Genomic DNA, 14,698 nt, shown 5'->3' with positions numbered 1-14,698 from the left:
TATCGCCCTTTTCCATCTTGATTCTTTGAAGCTTATCCTTGAGCGCCAATTTCCTCTGGTCGCTACTATTCTGGTAGAGGTCCTTCAATGTCTTTCACATTGAAAATGGAGTATCCTTCCCATGGAGACTCGAGACAATATGGTATCGAACTCCCTCAAGGATGATCTATCTCACCTTCACCACACACTTCTTCCACTCAGCCAACTCTTGTGCATTAGTTGAAGCTGGCTTTTAGGATTTCTTGAGCAATGAATTCCTTCAAGGCATTGTCTTCTAATACAACCTCCATTATATATTTCCATGCTATGTAATTCGAGCTACCTTCCAAGGCATACTCGAGTCTCAAGCCATAGAACACCATTGGCCAACCTTGAAGTATGATATGAATTCGATTTTCAACTGCAACCCCGAACTTCAAACTTCGAATTCTCTTCTCAGTATACTGTTGACAACTCCGATACCATGTAGAAAATATGTGATAGGTTAACCCAATAATGCAATATAAATCAAAGCAAAATACTATAACCTACTTCTACTATCAATTTGCAGAAGCTTAAAGATCGAGCTTAACAATATAACCAGAAGAACAAGAATCAATGGCACAATACACATGAGAATACTTTGGGGAAAGCCTCAGCTAAAAACCCCACCCTATTGTATTATCATACATGGTGGAAATACATAGGAATTATACAAAACCTTAGCTCTCACAGCTAGCCAGCTCTCAGTACAATCCTCACAGATGCTCACAGGAAATCTTGGCTTCTCTCCAGCCTTCCTCTCTGCCCTCCAAGCTCCTATTTCCTTGCGCTGTTCCTTGTCGATGATTTTCCTATTACCAAGTGGAAAATCCAGCCTTCAAAACTTGCCAATCCTCAAGGATGAATCCTTGACTGCATGCATGAGTTTTCTCCATGAGAAAACACATGCAACTGATAGTACACTATCCTTGAACATTAATCTCAACTGGGTCTTTCTTAGAATAGACATGCATGAGTTTCTGATGAGGGAATCTTCAGTTAACTGGAGTAGCACTACTTGAGTGCATTAATGCATCAACTGACTGTTAACTCACTATTAGTTCCTCAAACAATTTGAAACTAATTTAACTGGACTTAACTCAGTAAATTGAGTTAACTAATTACAACTCAAATATAACTCAATCTTATCTCCTTAATTTAAGGGATAACTCTTGCATGAATTCAGAAAGACTTCTAACTTGAATTTATCCAACTAATTAATTTAAAATAAATAAATAAATTATTTACAAGTAGCTGTTAAGACTAAATTCGATTTTAATTGACAATTTAATTAAAGGACAAATTAAATTGGAATATTCTTGTTGCCATATTTCAACATAGTTAAGAGGTCAGAAAGGTCCTTTTTGTATAGCCACTAACCGAAAATGACAGTTTTGTATAATGTTCCTAAAAGGGATGTTTTTTCTGACAATTAATTTAATTGACAATTTTAAATGATTTTTTGGGGTTTCTAGGCTCATTTCAAAGCCAAATTGGATTCCTAAAGAAGCATGATGACCAGGTTTTAGGGTTGAGCATTTTTAAAGGCATTAAAAGCCTTGTTGATGTATTTTTTATGATCAGAATCATTGTTGTGTTTTGGGATCTTATGAGCATGTTACAGTTGGTTTTGGGTATAGGGAAAGGACAAGTTTCAAGAAGAGTTTTATATGACCAAATTGATAAGCAAGTTGGAACAGGGTATGGAGAGGGTATGATAGGGTGTTGATAGTAGTATGAAAAAAAAATGTGATCTTTTGAAAACTTATATTAATTAAAAGAGCAGGTGGATCTAGTTTGAAAGATTTTTAAAAGTGGTTTGTTAGTGTCAGTCTTTGTAGCCTTCCTCCAGTGATCAAATATTCTCTTACAAAGTGGTCTCAGAGTGTCAAGATCAAATTTTGTCATTTCAGTAAGTCTTCAAGAAAAATTTGGTCACTAGGCATTAGATCTAGGGTTTGCTTTTATTCCTGTCAAAGTTGTCCAAATGTTAGTCCATGTCACTGTTCAGCTGAGTGTACCATCATTCAGAGGGTTGTCATTATCATGTCAAGTTCCACTGGGTCATTTTACACCTTGTTCATGCTTCAGTTGCGCCTAGGTAAGGTCATTTCCCTCTCCTAGGGTTTTGAAGGCAATTTCTCTTGGACGGTCAAATCATCGGCAAAACTTGTATCCTGATGTTCATACACCTTCCCCTATCCTTAAAGTACCTTATCAAACACTTCCCATCACTGAGATCCCCCAAATTCCTCATTTTCGCACAAACCCTAGTTTCTTGCTACAACTTGGCAATTTTCTAGGTTGGACCTGTGTTTTGCCTTTTTGGACCCCTTCGCCTCACTCAATATTTGAAATTCCACTTTCCCCTGATTCTTAACATCCCTACCTACTGCCAAGAATTTTCCCAAGAATTTAGAAGCTGCTTATCCCCTTCATTTCGCTTCATTTCGACAAATCTCTTGTTCCACACATCGGGATAGGTTTTACTCAAATGATGTTTCTGAGCAATAAAAGATGAATTTTTAAAAACTGAGAGAGTTTTTTTTCCATAACAGGCCAAGGAAGAAAAACCTCCTTCACTTTTTACACAGGTGTCATGGTTTTAGAGAAATGTACAAAAATACAATTGCCTCGGGAGAATTGATGCACGTTTGAAGTGACCTTGGTAAAATCAAGTTTTCTCCTAGCACGGTTGGCCAAATGACTTGATTGATGAGTCAAATGATAACTAGAAACAAAGATATTTTCAATTAGCTATCATGAGCTCAATTTGGAGTTGAGAAAGGCATTCAAAAGTTGACTGTAATAGCACTCTGCCTTGAGGCAGCCTCATTTGGCACATTTTGACCAGTCTTGGGAGATTTGATTTTTGACAGGGAAAATGAACTCCAAATTGAAAAATTCTAGTTGGGTTGGAAATTAGACTCAAATACCTTTCCAACGAGCTATCCTACACCCAATTTTGACACTGGGAAGGCCTCCAAAAGTCACCTGGAAAAAGGCGTGGCGCACAGGGGAGGCGCGGCGCACTGGGAGAAAATTTCTAGTGTAAATTTACACTGGCGCGACGCACTGGGAAGGCGCAGTGCATAGAGCTGCCAAGGCTGATTTTTTTTAAAAATTTGCTCCAAGATTGCCCCAAAATGCATGGATTGCCATTGGTACAAGTAGGTTGAACTTCTCTCATGGTTTTTCATCCAAGATTGATGGTTGTTGATGGTGTTTGATGAATGGTGAAGTGTGTTAAAGAAAACAAACCCTATCTCTTCAAAATTTTCCAAGGAGATTGCTGCTAGGGTTTTGTGTTGCAACTAAGTATCCCCTCACCTCATCACTCCCTAATCCCATACTCTCCTTACTTCCCTTATTCCCCAAGTTAACAAACCCCCAAAATTCACTAAGCCCATGCTCCCAATTCCCAAATCACTTATTCCTAAGTTCTATTATCCCTATTCCTAAACCCTACCATTCCCTATCACTCTCCTTCTTTCATTTCACTTGTAAAATCATCAAATCCCAATTCCCAAACATAGTCAAGTGACTGTCCTCACCTTCACTTGATTGAACCACATTTTTCCCACACTCCACTATACCCACTGTCCCTATTCATCACAGTCCCTTCCTACTTGGCACATATTTGGCATTGAAATAAAGGGTACCAAATTCTCTTTTTCAACAAGTTGCTAAACATATGCCTTGCATGGACATTATGGAGACAGACACTGAAACATCATATGAACAAGACAGTCATTTCCACCACTGAACTGCATGCACCAAGAAGGCATCAAAAAGGCAAAAGAGGAAAAAAGAGCATGATCGACTCTGGATATTGGCCAAGGCAATCCTTGGCCCACCATAACACTTTATGAAGAAGATCCAGCCCAAATTTCAAGGAATTTGGGGCATTTCTAGTATTTTTGTGCAAAAAACAGGGTTTTTCTCCTTGTGCGCCGCGCCACCTGGCGCGCGCTTACAATAGGGAGATAAAAAATGACAAAAGGTTTGCATTTTTGGATTTTCCATGGAAAATCATGACTGCTAGTGCATGGCCAAGAAGTTTAGGCCAGTTTTGAGTCCTCAGGAGGTCAAAAACACCCAAAAAATGACCTCTCTACCCCTATTTTGACACACAGGAAGCAGTCTTGGGAGATTGCAGTTTTGGAGGGGAAAATGGGCACCAAATTCAGAAATTTTACTTAGGTTGGAAAGTAGACAGGTAGGGCTTTCCAACAAGCACACTTGGGCTCAATTTGGACTTCGGAAAGTTCCTCAAAACCAGCTCCAAAGTGGCGTGACGCATACAGTTTTTGGCGCGGTGCACAGACACCCAAAGTCCAAAATCACTCCCGCTTCGCGAAATTTCGATTCGCAATTTTTTCCAAGTGGGCCCACTCATTTCCAATAAATTTTTCCCGGCATCAAAGGCAACTTTTAAAAAAGCATTTTTGGCTTCTATCCAAGTGGCCAAATGAAGGCGAACAACCACCCACAAAATTTGCGCTCATATTTGCTTTTTTCTAATTGGTCCTCATAGAAAATTGAATGTAACTGCTGATGGTTGGCTCTTCACTTCTTGGGTTGATCGACCTTCTCATGGAAAAGCTTATTTATTGTATTGAGAGTCATTTTGTAAAGGGTTGGAATTTCTAGGAGCAGTGTGGAGGAAAAACCCAGCACTTGCATTGTACAGTTTTGGCAGAGATTTTAATGAAATAATGCAGCTCTGATTCCTGAGATTCCTATGGTATGAGTTTAGCAATTTGTTCTTCCTTCTGTTTCATATGTACCTTGTTATGTTTTACCATCCATTCATGATCATTTCTAATTGAATGCTTTTAAGTATGAGAGGTAGAATCCATGTTATTTGCTCTGCCTTGTGAAAGCATTCATGTTCTGTGTGTTTTCTTCTGTCTAAAAAGGATTTAATTTCATATGCCCTTTTCAGCCTCTCAATAGTCTTTCCACTCCATAATATTTCAAATTTGATTGCTAAACCTCCTGCCTATCTTGCCTCACGAAATATCCTGTATCGTTGATTTAATTTCTCAGCCCCTGTTATCCTTTGGTCCCATATAGCCCAGAAAATTCAGTCATTCAATCAATTACCTCTCTTTCATATCTATTTACTAGCCTAAAATCAATTCTCATTTAAAATCATCCCAGACCATATTGTTTATATTTTACTGAGTTGACCGGGAGAGAGCCCTCTCTTGTTCTGGTAGGGCTAGCTACCAGAACAAGCGTGGTTTGTGGTATCCTGAATTTTTCCTTCCTTCAGCCTAAGGTAGATTTAGGCTCTAACATAGTGGCGACCATACTGGGGATGAAAATGGTTTGCTTGTAGATTGTCTTGCCCCAGTACATATCTCAAGTTCAGAGCTGATTGTTGATGGTGAACAACGACCAGACATAAGAAGGCTGAAATCATTCACCTGATGACTCCATTCACTGAAGAATCCAACAATCGGTGCTTCATGGTGACTCCACTGGAGGACTAACTTTTTCTCTGCGAAAATGGAAGGATCTTACACAAAGTTCGGGTATCCAAAGTGGAATGGTATTCAAGTTCTACTCTGCTTTCTTGTAAATTACTTCTTCGCTGTTCTTGAAGCTGCCCTGAAAGTTTTTCAGAATTTGTTGTATGATAAAGGTGATCAAAATCTTCACTCGATCTATTCAAAAAGTGTAAATAGTGAGTTTCCCTTTGATCCTGGCCTCCTTACTTTTCCTACATCTTATGATGACTCTCTTCAGAGTGATGAGCCTAAAGAACACAAACCTGATCCCGTCGCTCTTGTATATATTCCTACAGCTGTTATAATCCCAGATAGGTATAAACCTCTTGTTTTACCTTCTGTTCTTCATGCTTTCCCCAAAAACTATGATCTATACTTGCCAAGATTTGACGGTGAATGTAAGAATGTCAATGCTGAGCAACATGTGCAGAATGTTGAGACTTTTCTAGACCTTTTTGAAATTGATGAAGAAGATGTCAGTATAAGGCTTTTTGCTCTTTCTTTGCGAGGCAAAGTCAAGAGTTGGTTCAAAGCCCTGCCTGATGCGAGCATCACAGATTTACAACAGTTCATCAAAGTTTTTCTTGACAGGTGGAGGATCGGACAGAACCTTTTCCTTATCGTAGAAGAGTATAATCAGCTGAAAAGACTGCCAGGGGAGACAGTACAACAGTTTTCAGCCAGATTTAATCAAGTTTATTATTCAATGCCGGTTGATATAAGACCCCCTCCTAGATCTGCTCTCTTGCATTACCCGGGTGCCTTTGATCCGGAAATGGAGTTTCAGCTGAGAGAAAAGAATGTCGCAACACTTGAAGAGATGCAGAAAAGTGCAGTAAATGTAGAGGCTCACTTGCTGATCAGAAGGGCAAGGTTGAAAGAAGAAGAGATGAAAAACGTGGATCCAGAGAAAACGACACCTTCAAAGGAAAAGCTTGACATTTTGGTGAGTGCAGTAGAAGAGATAGTGCGGAAAATGATTGCAAAAGATGAAAATGACATTCATGAACAAGTTGCTGATCCAAAACATATTGTTTCTTGTCCCAGTTGTCATAATGATTGTTTTGTAGATCATCTTGAGGAAGAAAGACATGTTGATATGACATGTATGTTTGATGATGTGTTTTATATTGACAATTTTCCTCAGTTTGATCAGTATGATGATGATGATTATGTTCTCCAAAAAGAAGCTAATCTTGCAGACAAATCAGCAACCAGTTTGTGGGATGAGGAAGTTCACTTACAGCAGCTCGAGTACAGTGACCAACTGATACATATCAGCTATGACAATGACGAGGAAAGTGCAGCAAATTGGGAAGTAAGTGAAGGATCTTTACCTTTTTGCTTTGATTCATGTCAGTTCATCAGAGACAATTTCCGTGCAATCAGAAATCAGCTGTCGACTAGTCTTGATTTGGAGCCTCTTGAGGGCGATGAAAACTTAGTGCCAGACTTCTCATATTCAGATTTCCAGCCCCCAAATGCCATTAGTTTTCAAGTTGTGGATGAGGACATGGAAGCTGGCACATGTGATCAAATGATACAAGAAGATTCCTTACCTTTCTGTTTTGAATCATTTCAGTTTTTGAGAGGTAAATTGCATAGTAAATCTTCAAATGAGCAGCCTATAGGAAATCAACAATCTCTCAGTTCTAATATTGAGGATGAGACAGATGGCGAAATTCTTGAGCAAGTTGTTAATAAGAAATCTTCCCCTGAAATGATTGACGAAATCATTTTGGATATAAAACCCTCTCTAGCACCAGATTCGCAGCCACCAAACACAATTGAAGGTCAGATTACAGATGAAGGTGTGGCAGCCGAAGTACATGACCTAATGATGCAAGAGGATTCTATACCCTTTTGTTTCGAAATATTTCAGTTTATAAGGCAGAATCTTCATAATATCTCTAAAGAAAAAGATGAACAGCCAATAGGATGTCATACAGTTTCAATAGATACATCGCAACAGTCCCCTCAAGTTTTTGATGATCCTTTTGCTCATGTGTTAGATTCTGTTTGCTGTAAAAATTCTTCTCCATCAGCCAACCATGTGACAAAAGAGAATGTTGATAATAATATGATTCCAAGGCCACCTTCATTGTCTTGTTTAATGGATTTTTCATTACAAAGCTCAGATCAAAGTTTGCAGTCATATGAGGAGATTGATAAAGGAGACTTTTGTTCTGATTGGAAACAACAACAGAGTTTGGTCCTTCACGAAATTCAGGATCCTTTTGACAGCTTGCTGCAATCATCAGAGAAAGACAATGCAGATGTGAGGAAAGGTTCAATATCCAGCTATGAAGATTACTTGGACCAGAGCAGTAATATGTTAATGAAAATCAATGGCGATGCTTATGAAGATCCTTTTGCAGCATTCTTGAAGTCATCCAGCCAATTTATGCTTTGCAAGTTTATCAGCAGTGAACTTGATTCCATGTTTCCATGGAAGTTGCCTTTCTATTCTTCCCTTTTCCTAAGCATCGTAAAGCATTTGGGAAGAGATCAAATATCAGCCATGATGCTCACATGGTTGCATTGGCTGTTCCATTTCACTTGATCGGGTGGTGGAACGAGTAATTAGAGTAGGTTTGATGAATAAGCTCAAATATGAGCATCTTTCCAGTTTCTTAGTTAGGATTTAGTCATGTCTGGTTTTATTATGGTTTTCAGTTTGAGTCTTCAGTCAGATTCCATCTGCATAATGTCAGTTTCCGTGTTTTGATTCCATAGCCCAATGGACGAAGGCACTGTCTGCTCACCCAAAGATCTGCAGTTCTTGGCACCTCCAAGGAGTTGGAGCTACCATCCCCATTGGAGCCAATGTTAGTGTCAGTCTTTGCAACCTTCCTCCAGTGATCAAATATGCTCTTACAAAGTGGTCTCAGAGTGTCAAGGTCAAATTTTGTCATTTCAGTAAGTCTTCAAGCAAAATTTGGTCACTAGGCATTAGATCTAGGGTTTTCTTTTATTCCTGTCAAAGTTGTCCAAATGTCGGTCCATGTCACCATTCAGCTGAGTGTACCATCATTCAGAGGGTTTTCATTATCATGTCAAGTTCCACTGGGTCATTTTACACCTTGTTCATGCTTCAGTTGCGCCTAGGTAATGTCATTTCCCTCTCCTAGGGTTTTGAAGGCAATTTCTTTTGGACGGTCAAATCATCGGCAAAACTTGTATCCTGATGTTCATACACCTTCCCCTATCCTTAAAGTACCTTATCAAACACTTCCCATCACTGAGATCCCCCAAATTCCTTATTTTCGCACAAACCCTAGTTTCTTGCTACAACTTGGCAATTTTATAGGTTGGACCTGTGTTTTGCCTTTTTGGACCCCTTCCCCTCACTCAATATTTGAAATTCCACTTTCCCCTACTTCTTAACATCCCTCCCTACTTCCAAGGATTTTTCCAAGAATTTAGAAGCCGCTTATCCCCTTCATTTCGCTTCATTTCGACAAATCTCTTGTTCGACACATCGAGATAGGTTTTACTCAAATGATGTTTCTTGGCAATAAAAGATGCATTTTTGAAAACTGAGAGAGGTTTTTTTCCAAAACCGGCCAAGGAATAAAAACCTACTTCACGTTTTACACATGTGTCATGGTTTTAGAGAAATATCAAAAATACAATTGCCTCGGGAGAATTGATGCACCTCTGAAGTGACCTTGGGAAAATCAAGTTTTCGCCTAGCTCGGTTGGCCAAATGAATTTCTTGATGAGTCAAATGATAACTAGACACAAATAGCTTTCCAATGAGCTATCATGAGATCAATTTGGAGATGAGAAAGACATTCAAAAGTTGACTGTAACAACACTCTGCCTTGAGGCAGCCTCATTTGGCACATTTTTAACAGTCTTGGGAGATTTGATTTTTGAGAGGGCAAATGAATTCTAAATTGAAAAATTCTAGTTGGGTTGGAAAGTAGACTCAAATACCTTTCCAACGAGCTATTCTGCACCCAATTTGGACACCGGGAAGGCCTCTAAAAGTCACCTGGAAAAATGCACGGCGCACAGGTGAGGCGCGGCTTACTGGGAGAAAATTTCCAATGTAAATTTAGACTGGCGCGGCGCACAGGGAAGGCGCGGCACATAGAGCTACCAAGGCTGATATTTTTTAAAATTTGCTCCAAGATTGCCCCAAAATGCATGGATTGCTATTGGTACAAGTAGGTTGAACTTCTCTCATGGTTTTTCATCCAAGATTGATGTTTGTTGATGGTGTTTGATGAATGGTGAAGTGTGTTAAAGAAAACAAACCATGTCTCTTCAAAATTTGCCAAGGAGATTGCTGCTAGGGTTTTGTGTTGCAACTAAGTATCCCCTCACCTCATCACTCCCTAATCCCATACTCTCCTTACTTCCCTTATTCCCCAAGTTAACAAACCCCCAAAATTCACTAAGCCCATGCTCCCAATTCCCAAATCACTTATTCCTAAGTTCTATTATCCCTATTCCTAAACCCTACCATTCCCTATCACTCTCCTTCTCTAATTTCACTTGTAAAATCCTCAAATCCCAATTCCCAAACATAGTCAAGTGACTGTCCTCACCTTCACTTGATTGAACCACATTTTTCCCACACTCCACTATACCCACTGTCCCTATTCATCACAGTCCCTTCCTACTTGGCACATATTTGGCATTGAAATAAAGGGTACCAAATTCTCTTTTTCAACAAGTTGCTAAACATACACCTTGCATGGACATTATGGAGACAAACACTGAAACATCATATGAACAAGACAGTCATTTCCACCACTGAACTGCATGCACCAAGAAGGCATCAAAAAGGCAAAAGAGGAAAAAAGAGCATGATCGACTCTGGATATTGGCCAAGGCAATCCTTGGCCCACCATAACACTTTATGAAGAAGATCCAGCCCAAATTTCAAGGAATTTGGGGCAGTTCTCGTATTTTTGTAAATTTTTGTGCAAAAAACAGGGTTTTTCTCCTTGTGCGCCGCGCCACCTGGCGCGCGCTTACAATAGGGAGATAAAAAATGACAAAAGGTTTGCATTTTTGGATTTTCCATGGAAAATCATGACTGCTGGTGCATGGCCAAGAAGTTTAGGCCAGTTTTGAGTCCTCAGGAGGTCAAAAACACCCAAAAAATGACCTCTCTGCCCCTATTTTGACACACAGGAAGCAATATTGGGAGATTGCAGTTTTGGAGGGGAAAATGGGCACCAAATTCAGAAATTCCACTTGGGTTGGAAAGTAGACAAGCAGGGATTTCCAACAAGCACACTTGGGATCAATTTGGACTTCGGAAAGTGCCTCAAAACCAACTCCAAAGTGGCGCAATGCATACAGGTTTTGGCGCGACGCATAGACACCCAAAGGCCAAAATCACTCCCGCTTCGCGAAATTTCGATTCGCAATTTTTTCCAAGTGGGCCCGCTCATTTCCAATACATTTTTCCCGGCATCAAAGGCAAAGTTTAAAAAAGCATTTTTGGCTTCTATCCAAGTGGCCAAATGAAGGCGAACAACCACCCACAAAATTTGCGCTCATATTTTCTTTTTTCTAATTGGTCCTCATAGAAAATTGAATGTAACTGTTGATGGTTGGCTCTTCACTTCCTGGGTTGATCGACTTTCTCATGGCAAAGCTTATTTATTGTATTGAGAGTCATTTTGTAAAGGGTTGGAATTTCTGGGAGCAGTGTGGAGGAAAAACCCAGCACTTGCATTGTACAGTTTTGGCAGAGATTTTAATGAAATAATGCAGCTCTGATTCCTGAGATTCCTGTGGTATGAGTTTAGCAATTTGTTCTTCCTTATGTTTCATATGTACCTTGTTATGTTTTACCATCCATTCATGATCATTTCTAATTGAATGCTTTTAAGTATGAGAGGTAGAATCCATGTTATTTGCTCTGCCTTGTGAAAGCATTCATGTTCTGTGTGTTTTCTTCTGTCTGAAAAGGATTTCATTTCATATGCCCTTTTCATCCTCTCAACAGTCTTTCCATTCCATAATATTTCAAATTTGATTGCTAAACCTCCTGCCTATCTTGCCTCACGAAATATTCTGTATCGTTGATTTAATTTCTCAGCCCTTGTTATCCTTTGGTCCCATACAGCCCAGAAAATTCAGTCATTCAATCAATTACCTCTCTTTCATATCTATTTACTAGCCTAAAATCAGTTCTCATTTTAAATGATCTCAGACCATATTGTTTATATTTTACTAAGTTGACCCGGAGAGAGGTCTCTCCTGTTCTGGTAGGGATAGCTACCAGAATGAGTGTGGTTTGTGGTTATCCTAAATTTTTCCTTCCTTCAGCCTAAGGCAGATTTAGGCTCTAACATGGTCCACAAATTTGAAGAAGGAGATGGGTGCCTCCATTGAGGTTGGTGCCTTAGTCAAGTAGAATCCTAGAGTAATTCGAATCTTGTTCATCATTGAGGTTGGTGCCTCAATCAAGTTGGTGCCTACTGCAAGTAGTAGCTTGCATATCTTGGGGGTGGGTTCCCTTAGCAGATCAGTGCCTACAAATCTATGTAATGAATTGGAGAAGAATAAGAATAAGAGGAATTTGTGGTTTTATATTGTAAGGGTTTCCACCTAAAAAGTTGAGTCCTTTGTTATTGTTGTGATGGCTTCCTGTGCATTGTTCTATTTATTAATATGCTACAAATATTTATGTGATACATTTCCACATAATTTTTCGTTGATAGAATGTGTTAAAATTATAATATTGTTTCCACACTGATTCACACCCCCTCTCAGTGTGATCTTTGGTTTAACAAAAAAAAAAGAGCCCATATTTAGTGCGATTCATACTCATAAGGGAAAAGGATGTCTTTTATAGTCTATCTATCAATTATCTTGCATTAACTAAGATTTCTATTAAATATAAGTTCCCCATTCCATTTGTCGATGAACTAATTGATCATAGTTCTAAGTATTTCTCTAAGTTTGATATAAAATCACAATATTTATAGATACGAATACAAGAATAGGACATTCCCAAGATTTCTTTTTGTACCCACGAAGGCTAATGTGAATTCAATGTCATGCCTTTTAGATTATCCAATTCCCCAACCACCTTCAAGAATGATTAGGCTATAGTGTAATAACTTGAAGCAAGAGTCCATATTCAATGCTAGTCATAGTTGTAAGCAAAAAGGATGGATCCTAGAAATTGTATTAATTATCACACTAAATAAGATTACCATTAAAAATAACCTTCCCACTTTATTTGTGGATGTACTATTGGATTAACTTCACAATGCTATGTATTTCTTCTAGCTTGATATGAAATTGGGCTACTATCAAATAATAATACCATAAGAGGACATTTCCAAGACTACTTTCTATACCCATGAAGGCCTATATGAATTTGGTCTGATGCTCTTTTGACAATCCAATGCCCTGACTACTTTCTTTGTGGTTATGAGAAACTTATTCCATGTATACTTGTAGAAGTTTTCACTTTTGTTCATTGATGATATACTAATTTAAACCGAAAATTGAAACCTGCACCTTAATCATGTAGAGAAAATATTAAAACTATTAGAAGAAAATAAGTTCTATGCAGATAAATCAAAATGCATTTTTGGAAGAGGAGAAATGGAAATTTTTAGCCACATTGTATTAATAGAAGCAATCATTGTAGACCCAAAGAAGACTATGGTGATCATTAATTGGAATATCCCAAAAACTATCTCATCATGCAAGGATTCTTAGATCTTATAGGTCATTTCATAATATTTATAAAAAAAATTATGCAAAAATTGTTACTTTGCTAACAACATTGTTGAGAAGAGATGCTTTTAGATGGAATGATGGAGGATAAGCTTGTTTTTCAGAGGATGAAGAGATTAATGATTTCCATTCCTATTTTGACCACCTAGACTTCATAAACCCTTTTGTGTTCAGATGTGATGCTTCAAGGACATGAATAAGAGTTATGTTTATGCAAGAAAATTACCCCATTGTCTTCGAAAGTCTAATATTAAACCCCTAAGTGTAAGAAAAATCTACATGCAAGAAGGAAATGCTAACAATCATTCATGCCTTAGTAAATGACTATTGAATGGATCTTAAATATTCAAGCTGAGTATGTGAAATAGAAATTTAATCTAGGAGATTAAAAGCAACAATCCATCAAGCTCAAAATTCACGGGAGAATGATATACTATGGTATAAGGGAATAATATATTGACCCTACACTTCCATATTCAAATTCAATTCTTAAAAGAGAACCATAATTTCCCAATTATAGGCCATGTTGGATTTACCAAATCTGGAAGAGTAGGCCAAATAGCTTATGCTTTAGATATACCAAACAAGGGAAAAATACATGATGTTTTCCGTGTTTCATGTTTGAAGAAAAAGTTAGATCGAATAACCTTATATAAACAAAATTACCTCTTTTGAAAGAATAAGAAACACTTTATGAAACATGAGAGTATCTTAAAAGTTGAATCAAAATCCTTTATTTAAAAGATATCAACAAATGCCTTATCAAGTGGAGGAACCTTTTAGAAAATGAAGCTAACTAAGAAAATGAAAAATTTATATATAAGATGCTCATACTTACCCATGCTTTAAAGAAAAAATATTTCAAAAAAAAGGTTATAATATGCCTATAATAAAATAATAATTAATTATAGATGCATAATTAATAATATACTCTATCATTAGTTGTATAAAGAGTTACGACTCTTACACTCTACTCTTTTTTTTTATATAAAGAGTTACAACTCTTACACTCTACGTGTGTGTATATATATATATATATATATATATTATAAAATAATTTAATTAATAACATATATATGAAAATATCATAGAATATTTATTTAAAAACAATTTTATCGTTACTTATAAAATAATTAATAATTTAAATAAATTCAATTAAAATATTTCCAAATAAGTTAATTAAATTTTTTAAATATAAAAGCCTACAGCAATTTATCAATGATTAATTATTAATTATTTTTATATTATTATTTATTCTTATGAAATTAATTAATTTTTTAATAAAAATATGTTGTTAATTTAATTTATTTTTAATTATCCAAATATTTCAAATTACATTCACTTACCAGAAACATGTCACAAATAAAAATCAAGGGAAAAACATGATTACAATGAGAAAATGAAATCTCAAATAGACTTTTTAATCTTTTATTAAA

This window comes from Pinus tabuliformis, chromosome 6 (genome assembly GCF_031772625.1).
Source record: "Pinus tabuliformis cultivar Carrire ecotype Pingquan chromosome 6, CPIR1, whole genome shotgun sequence".
NCBI classification, from domain to species: domain Eukaryota; kingdom Viridiplantae; phylum Streptophyta; class Pinopsida; order Pinales; family Pinaceae; genus Pinus; species Pinus tabuliformis.
This window is presented reverse-complemented; position numbering follows the sequence as displayed.